Here is an 8,968-nt window from a genome sequence, read left to right as displayed (position 1 = left end):
AGAGAGTCTTGGCAGTGGCACCAGGAAAGAATCTCAGTCCTGGGCTCAGTTAAGGACCCCACTACACGGAGGCACCTGGATTACAAATGTAGGTATATGTATATGTAGGCCTGGCCCTAGGTTCCTGGTCAAAAGTTTTGGAACTCCCTCCAGAGAACTGTATTGCACTGACTATTTACCATGCCTGATGTGGGAAGGTCAGCTTTTTCTATAAATCTGCCAGACAAAGCATTGTAACTTAACATAGTCATGGATGAAAGACTACATACAAAATTTTGGTCAAAAGCTAGACTCCTCAATTTTAGCATAGGTATAATATATGATAATTTAAATATTTCATAGAAATGTTTAATCATTTTTATGCTTGTCATTTAATCATGTATTTTGTCCCATAAATAGCTTCATACAATTGAAAATTATTTCCTTACAAATTGAAATATCATTACATGGATACATCTGTTACCTCTTTAAATGATTTTCTTTGACACTATCTCACCTGATAGAGCTAATACTTACATGATATTAATATTTTCACATATATTTGGGTTTTCTACTAGTTGTATATATTTTACAAGCTTTGTAAATTATTTTCTACTTCTTACATTTGATATATTGCTTTTTTGCTTATATTGGTCTTTTTGGCAGTAGTGCCTTGCAAGTGAATTATCTCATGACTTTCCATTAAATTTCTACCTGGTAAAACAGCATTAATCTCTTTAGACATAGGTGTTAAGGCTGTTTTCTCATGAGAAGCAGTTTCAAGATTAACAGTCAAAGCATTATAAATCTCTTAAGATGGATGTAGGGTGGCTGGTTCTTCAGGGAAGAACTTTATAGGTATATTTCACAATGAAGATTCAGAAGAATCTCAGGTTTCAATGTCCCCAAATCACCATTATAAGTCCATATGTCCCCATTCCACTATTTAATAGTCCATTCCATCCTAAACAATGTCCTAGCTTTACCAGAAGATAGATGTAGGTTTGGGAATTCAATTCATTTTGTAAATAATCCACTGGCTCAATGAGACTCTGCAACTGATTTCAGAAATCTCCTGTCTGTAGCTACAAGATAAGGGTTTCTTTCATGTCTCATACAGAAAGAGAATTTATAGACCTGTCTTTTCTGAAGTGGCTGAACAGGACTTTGAACACCTGGGCTTATCCTTTCCTTTCCCTTAACTACTTTATCCAACACATTTAGGAATCAACAGCCAACTTCATTATGCCTTTTAACTTCACAAAAAATCTGATAAGATATCAAATGCACTGGCACCTGGGCCATTCCTCTTAATAACCTTTTGAGGAGAAGTATCCAATGATAAAAATTTAAATTTCTCTACTGACACTCACTCCATGGACACTCAAGTATCTCTTGATCATTGAAATGGAGTGATTAGTACATTTTAATATAAGTAGATTAAGAACCAATTCTCAAAGTTCTTGATGGAGGGATGTGTATGGGAATTCTGCACTTTATGTATGATTTTTTTGTAACCTCATGACTTCTCTAATAAAAAAAAAGAGAAATAAGAACCAATTCCAAAATCCCTAGAACCAACTCAGAAATGTCATTCTGAAGAATCTGTTTCTGAAGAAAACAGATTTTCTTACTTGAACCCACAATAGGATGACATTACATAGCTAAGTTGAGAAATGAGACCATCACAAACTTGAAGATACTTTAATAGAAAAATAAACCTTAAAGCTAAAAAAATTGAAACAATCTAATAATAACTATTGCCTAAGGATTAACTCCTGAAAACCTCCTTGTTGCTCAAATGTGGCCTTTGTCTAAGCCAAACTCAGCAAATGAATGTACTACCTTCTCCCCAGTGTGGGACATGACTCTTGGGATGAGCCTCCCTGGCACCTTTGGATTGCTATCAAGTACCAATCAGCAAAGAATTTGTAAAAAAGACTTTGAACAAAAGGGGGAAACATCAAATACAAAAGAGTTTTTATGGTTAAGAGAATTCAAAATGAGTCATTAGTTCATCCCAGAGGTTATATTTATGCATGTTTCAGGCAGATCTCAGTAACTGCCACGGTGAACAAAGCCTCATATAGTGGGGCTCCTGAGGGCACTAGGGCCATCCAGACACTATAGACAAGGCATACAACCCTGTGAAATCAGCACCCTTTCAAAGGGTCTTACCTTGAAATATATAACAACCTATTTCCCTAATGTAACAGAACTATATTCATCTATAATTTCCTTACACGTGATTATATGAGCCTATATTTAGCACTATACCCATTAAATAATTTCTCAAAAACAAATCTTCAGTCTGTTCATATGCCAGTTGAGCCCTGAATCTAAGCAGAGTTTCAGCCAGCACCTTCTCTCCAGTTCATCAGACTCACCCAGGACAACTGATGAAATGATGATGATGGACAATGCCCATCCCCCCAAAAAGGAGTATCTACAGCTGCAAGAAAAACATTTCCTTCCATCTGCCTCATAAGATCTAAGCCTCCTCTCAATCTGAGGCAGAGCAGGCATCACCATCCCCAAATCCTTGAGATTGAAGAATGTTCAGACTTAAGGGGGGAATGCAACCACAGAAAAAGTGAACATATTAATATTGTAATAAAGAAAAAACATGTAGCATTGTTATAAAGATAGTGGTTGTCAGTGGTTCTGAGGGGAGAGAGGATATTGGTGGAATATAGGGCATTTTTAGAGCATTGAAATTAAGTGTAAATCACAATGTAAATTATAGACCTTGGTTAGTAGAAATTCTTCAATATTTATTCATCAATTGTAAGAAATGTACCACACAATTGTAAAATATTATTAATTGGGGAAGATGTGGGAGAGGGAGTATGTGGAATATACAGGAATCCCTTATACTCTCAATGTTACTTTTCTTTAATCTACAATCTCTTTAAAAATAAAACATTAAACAATAAAGGAAAGTTTAAATAAACTGTAGATAATGCATTTAAAATTTAGTTTTGATTTTATTTTTAGATTTTCTTTTGTCTTGAGAAGTATAGCTTTTTTTTCACTCTTTTTAATTTTTAAAAGATACTTTGATTACATAAATGTTACAAAGAATATATAGGAGATTCCCATATGCCTCACTCCAAACACCTCCTGCATTTTCCTACATTAGCAACATCTTTCATCAGTGTTGTACATACATTGCAATTGACAAACATATTTTGGAGCATTGCCACTAAGCATGGATTATAGTTTACATTGTAGTCTTCAGTCTCTCCCATTCAATTCTGTAGGTTATGGTATATAATTGCCTGTAACTGTCATTTTAATGTCATTCAGGTTGAGTCCCAAGTCCCAAAAATGTCCCCCATTACACCTGTTTATCCCTTTCCCTACCACCAGAACATCCATGAGTCACTGCCTCCACAACACTGGTATTTCTTCCATTGCTAGAATCACAATAAGTCTATAGTAGAATACTAGTAAGTTTATTTTAGTCCACAGTTGGTTTCCCCAATCCTGAGAACTCTGGGCTGGTGATGCCCACTCCATCATTAACTGAGGGGGCTTCAATTCCATACATCTAATGGATGGGACTCTATTGCTGGCAGTTGTCGGCATGTTCAGTTCCTTGGTAGATGGTTTGTTCATCATCTCCTCCCCATTATTTGTCCTGGGTGAGTCCAATGAACTGGAAAGTAAGTGTTAGCATTTTTGAAATGAGCTTAAAAAATTATTCTAATAGGAGTAGTGTGGGCAAGACAGTAAGATAAGTACAGTAATATCAGGAAATCAAATTAAGATGTTATAAAATATAATCTAATAATAGTGTAAAGATAATCTGAACTTTACAAATAATACTTGAAAATTTAACAGAAAAGTAAGGATATGAGTAAGAAATACTGCATAAAAAAAGCAAGAGGTTTGGTGACATTAAATACAATTTTTGAGTAAGAAAGACTCATAATTACTTCCAGATATGAATCTAAGATGCCACGGTTTATTTTACAAAGGGAGAATGAATTTTGATGAAGCATTAACCCTGGAAGATTTGGGTTGAGGAAGTGTGTATTCTAACCAGTTGATCCTAGCAAATTCATAATTGTATAAGAACTGGAAGACTTTATCAAAAAGAGATGTAATTTATTGTTCCAGAAGAAATGACAAACAAAATAGGATAAAAACCTGTTAGTATATTTCACTGCTGCTATAAGTACAAGATTGAACCAAGAGACAATGGTCTTATGTGAGTCCAGGAATTGGCAGACAGCAGTGCTAATGGTGGTAGGGAGAATTGTTCAGCAATTCAATAAAACCCAACAAGCCCATGTCAACATGGAGAGGTAGATGCTTTGGGTCAGTGTATTGAAATTGTCTTTGTGATCAGTAGGAGTCATTAATTAGAATCCTAAGATCAGTGAGTTATTTGTTATGAAACTGATGGTGATGTGAATTATTTGGCCAAGACAAGTGAGTATATTTCATTTTGGTGCTGCCAAGGAAATGAGTTAAAACTCAGAGCTTGTAAGAACTCTAAGTCTACAAAGATCTACAATCTGTGAATAGGTATGCAGACAACCCTGTTTTTTGTTCTTTTCCTCCAGTATGAAATGCATGTTTGTAAATACAGTCAAGAATAAACATGAACAGATCAGTTGTACCAGTATATACATCCAACTACATATTGCGTAAATAAGAATGATGTGACTGAGTTTTGTATTGCTAAAGCATAGACAAAACATTCAAGGTGCATAACCTTTCCCTCAGAGACAAAAAAATGAATATATGATCAGTAAAATATAAGTTCCCTGAGAACAAGAAATATTTCTGGGTTTTGTATTAGAAGGTACTGGATTTCATTTTTGGTTCTTTTTTTTGTGGGGGGGGGGAGGATATGTTTAATTATGGTAAATCTAATGAGTTCCTCTGTGCACTATAAACTTAGGACTTTAGCTGTTGTTTAGAGATTGTTTTCCATTTGTGCCATCTTTAAACACATTCTATTTCTTCTCTGAAGATAGGACATATTTTTTTTCTGTTTTTCTGAACATCTTTTGTTTTTTTTCATTTATTATTCATTCTTCAGTTACCTACAAACTTTAAGTCCTTTTATTTTTTAACACCCCATGTTTATAAAACCTGCCCATTTTACCTACTTCTCTTCCATTGTCCACAGACTTGATTTATATCCCAAGATCTTTATCCTACTAAATGTTCCACTGACACCTGTAAAACATTCTTTAAAACTGATAAAGTCATATTTTAAAATCCTTATCCTGACTCTACAGAAATTTTAATATAACATCAATAAGACAAATACAATGTACAATGTATACATGGCCTGTATCTGTCCTTGCAAAGTCATGCAAGACCATTCCAATGTCCCAAAAATGCCCCCATGTTATACCTATTCTTCCCTCTCCCTCCCCTCAGAACTTTTGGTGGCTACTACCTTTATGTCAACAATAAAAGTTCTTCCATTGCTAGAATAATAGTAAGTCTACAATAGAATAATAGTGTCAAATTTAGTCCATTATTCATTCCCCAGTCTTGAGGATTTGGGGATGGTGTTGCCCATCCTGTTCAATTTGAGAGAGGGCTTAGATCCCACAGTTCAGATGGATGGAACTATCTTACTTATTCTTGCAGACACTCTCTGTTCCTTGGAATGGGTGTTGCCCATCATTGTCTCCTTGTATCTTTAAATACAAGCAGGCAGATTGAATTACATATAGCTCCAAATTTAGAGGATATTCACTATTCCAAAATAATGCAGGGTGGCAAATGTATACTCCCACTTGAAGAGTATTGAGCCCAAAAAAGAAAAGGTGCAATTTCCCTGACAGAAAGTGAAATTTTGGTCATTAAAAATGAAACTGAATAAAGGAATATCACTGTCAGAAATAAGAAAAGCTAACGATGGCAGAAAAGTCATTCTGATAAAAGCACCGGGCTTCCAGGATTTACTTACCTTGGGGGGATTGAGCCTCACTTTGAATACATAACTAATAATATAGTGCATGACAGTGGAAATGAGTTGTAATAAAGATGTGTAGGTGATCCACACAATTCCCCAGGGCACCTTTGCACGAAATATCAAAATTGTGTGGAAACTTGATATTATTTAATTAAAGAAGGAGACAAAAGGAGAATATTTTGGATAGAGAACACAATGATGAGGAAATACTAATGAATCAGATTATTAATTAAGTATAAAATAATGTGGTTTCTAAAAGAAGAAATGTTGAAATGTGCTGCCTAATTGTGAACAAGCAAACAGAGGCAACTTTTCTTATGTACTTACAGAGTAAAAAATACAGATCTGTTTAAATGTAATCATGTTGTATCAGAGATAATGATCTGACAATATTTTGTAAACATATATTTCTACATGAAATATCTGAGAGGAAAAGATTCGAAACATGGAAAGAAATGAAGTAGAAGCAGGATATGTAACCCTGGGGTTCTTGTTGTCTACTGGAAGGTGATGATATAAAATGAACAATAACAAAGCAGCAAAGTATGTCACAATTTGGAGAACATTTAAAGAACTGCATGTCTGAGTAATGATCTGCTAAGTATCACAGAAAATAATTTGCATGGCACAGACAAAGTGGAATTTGGATTCTACAGAAAATAATGATGAGTTTTACAAGTAGTAATTACTGTACTTACTGTAAAGTAGGAAAATGAAGAAACAGTCCTGCATGACTTGAGATGTAATGGGTTGAGAGTGTGGATGAAGGTGAGGATAAATGCAAATGAGTTTTGAATGATAAAAGGTAATACAAATCATATCACAAACACAGTTTTTACATCAAAGAAGTGGCAGAAGTGATTGAAGGACTTTATTTCTTTCAGGGAATGTGTTGATCCACATTTTAGAGGGATAACCTGCACCTTTGTTGTCAAAGATTTGGGGAGGAGGACTAGCTGGAAGATGAACCTGAAGAGGATTTCAATTATTCACCCGGGATTCTGAAGTATTTAACCAAGGGCTCCCATCAGTAAATTTGGTGGTCGGCGAGGAGGAGAGACTTGTACTCAGCACTAAGACCACTTGACCACATTAATGTTCACTCTGATTGATCCTAATTAGAGGGTGGATATATTAACTATTGTTTGGATAAAAAATACTACTTTCATGAAAAATGAACCATTCTTGAAAATCACTGAAGTAAATCATCATAGTTGATTCCAGAAAAGTAGAAAAGAATCCTGCACTGAGAAAAGATTTCATGTATGAGATCACTGTTAAATTTTTGAAGAAAAAAGAAAATTTATAGGCCAAATCTATTTAGAAGAATAAAGAATGAAGCTGAAATGAAAAATGTAAAAATAGTTTAGCCTGGTAAATTGGACAATCGGTGGTACTACCTGAACAAATGAAGTAGGAACAACAAGGCAGTGTAGTGGTTGAGGGGAAGTTATGAGTACATTTTTGATGTGTGAGAAATGAAGTGCTTATTGCATATTTAAACAAACATGGAGAAGAGAAAGATGGAAATGCAAGACTGGGAGTCACTACATGAGAATGATGATAAAGATTTGGTAGTAATAATTAAAGGTAAGAAATGATATGAATTCTCCCAGATAAGCTAGGTAAAAGAAGGATTTCTTTTACAAAAGCATGATGGAATGGTAGAATATAAAGAAATATCAATATTTACATGTTGCTAAGTTACAGGAGCTGATTCTGCACTAGGGGGAAGAATTGTTTAGAAAGAGGAGAGAAGCAGCAATGCAGTGCCGTGGGGAGACATCCTGCAACGGGCCTGGTCACCAGTGTAAAGTATCAGAGGACAGAGGATGAAGAGTGATGAAGTGAGGCTCAATCCAATAATAGCAATTGAAATGCTGAAGAATCCACAAGATTTAACTCTCTAATACTTAATGTTTTTTTTCAGCAATACAGCTTCCGCAGAGCACCTTTCATGTCTTTGTTCCTCAGACAATAGATAACAGGGTTCAAGGTAGGTGTGACAATGGTGTAGAAAATGGAGGCCAGGCGACCCTGGGTGGGGGAGTATTGGGAGGCAGATCTCAAGTATGCAAAACTTCCAGTTCCATAGAACAAAATAACTGTAGTGAGGTGAGAGGAACAGGTGGAGAATGCTTTCCACCTGCCATCCACAGAGGAGATCCGAGCAATTGTGGAGATTATGCAGGCGTAGGATACAATAGTGAGGGCAAAGGAGCTCATGACAACGCAGCTGCTAACAGCAAAGCCCACTTCCTCATTGGTGTGGAAATCAGTGCAGGAAAGTCTCATGACAGGAGGCATTTCACAGAAAAAATGTTCAACAACATTCGGCCCACAGAAGGGGAGGGAGAAGGTATTGACTGTGTGGAAGGCTGAGAATATGGCCCCAGTAACCCAGGCCACGATGACCAGTTCAGAACAGAGTTTGTGGCTCATCATGGAGGCATAGAGCAGGGGCCTGTAAATGGCCAAGCACCGGTCATAGGCCATGGATGTTAGCAGGAAGCATTCAGTAGAGCCAAGTGTAATAAGCATATATAGCTGTGCTACACACCCCAGGTAGGAAATGACCCCAGAGCCCAAGAGGGAGGTCACCAGGGCCTTGGGGATGGTAACAGAGGTATAGCACATGTCCAGAAAAGACAAGTTCTTCAGGAAGAAATACATGGGGGAGTGGAGTCGGCTTTCCCTGATCACAGCTATGATAATGGAAATGTTTCCCAGAAGGCAAAACAGGTAATCAAACAAGAAAAATAAGAGGACTATAAATTTCAATTCCTGGGTATCTGAAAAGCCCCTGAGGATGAATTGTGTCACTCTTGTCTGATTAGACATTTTTCGTTCCCCTTGAAATTTTATTAGGCTTTATGCTTATAAGTGAGGAAACAAAAATAGGAAACTACATTGGACCATGACTATGCAGGCTCATTTTGTCTATAAAGGAGCAACTTCTCTCAGTGGAAAAATCAAACAAATTAAGTAACTTGTTTAATGATGATGTGTCAGTAAATCATGTGATTATTTTGATGATTCAGT

At 36.2% G+C, this 8,968-nt stretch overlaps 1 pseudogene; it reads right to left on the bottom strand.

Annotated features, from left to right (window-relative positions):
* Positions 1-7,780: 7,780 nt before the first annotated feature.
* LOC131275180 (olfactory receptor 2G3-like) lies at positions 7,781-8,767 on the bottom strand (annotated as a pseudogene).
* Positions 8,768-8,968: the final 201 nt, after the last annotated feature.

Source organism: Dasypus novemcinctus, chromosome 22 (genome assembly GCF_030445035.2).
Source record: "Dasypus novemcinctus isolate mDasNov1 chromosome 22, mDasNov1.1.hap2, whole genome shotgun sequence".
Lineage (NCBI taxonomy): Eukaryota > Metazoa > Chordata > Mammalia > Cingulata > Dasypodidae > Dasypus > Dasypus novemcinctus.
The sequence above is the reverse complement of the archived record's forward strand: the minus strand, read 5'-3'. Positions and strand labels throughout refer to the sequence as shown.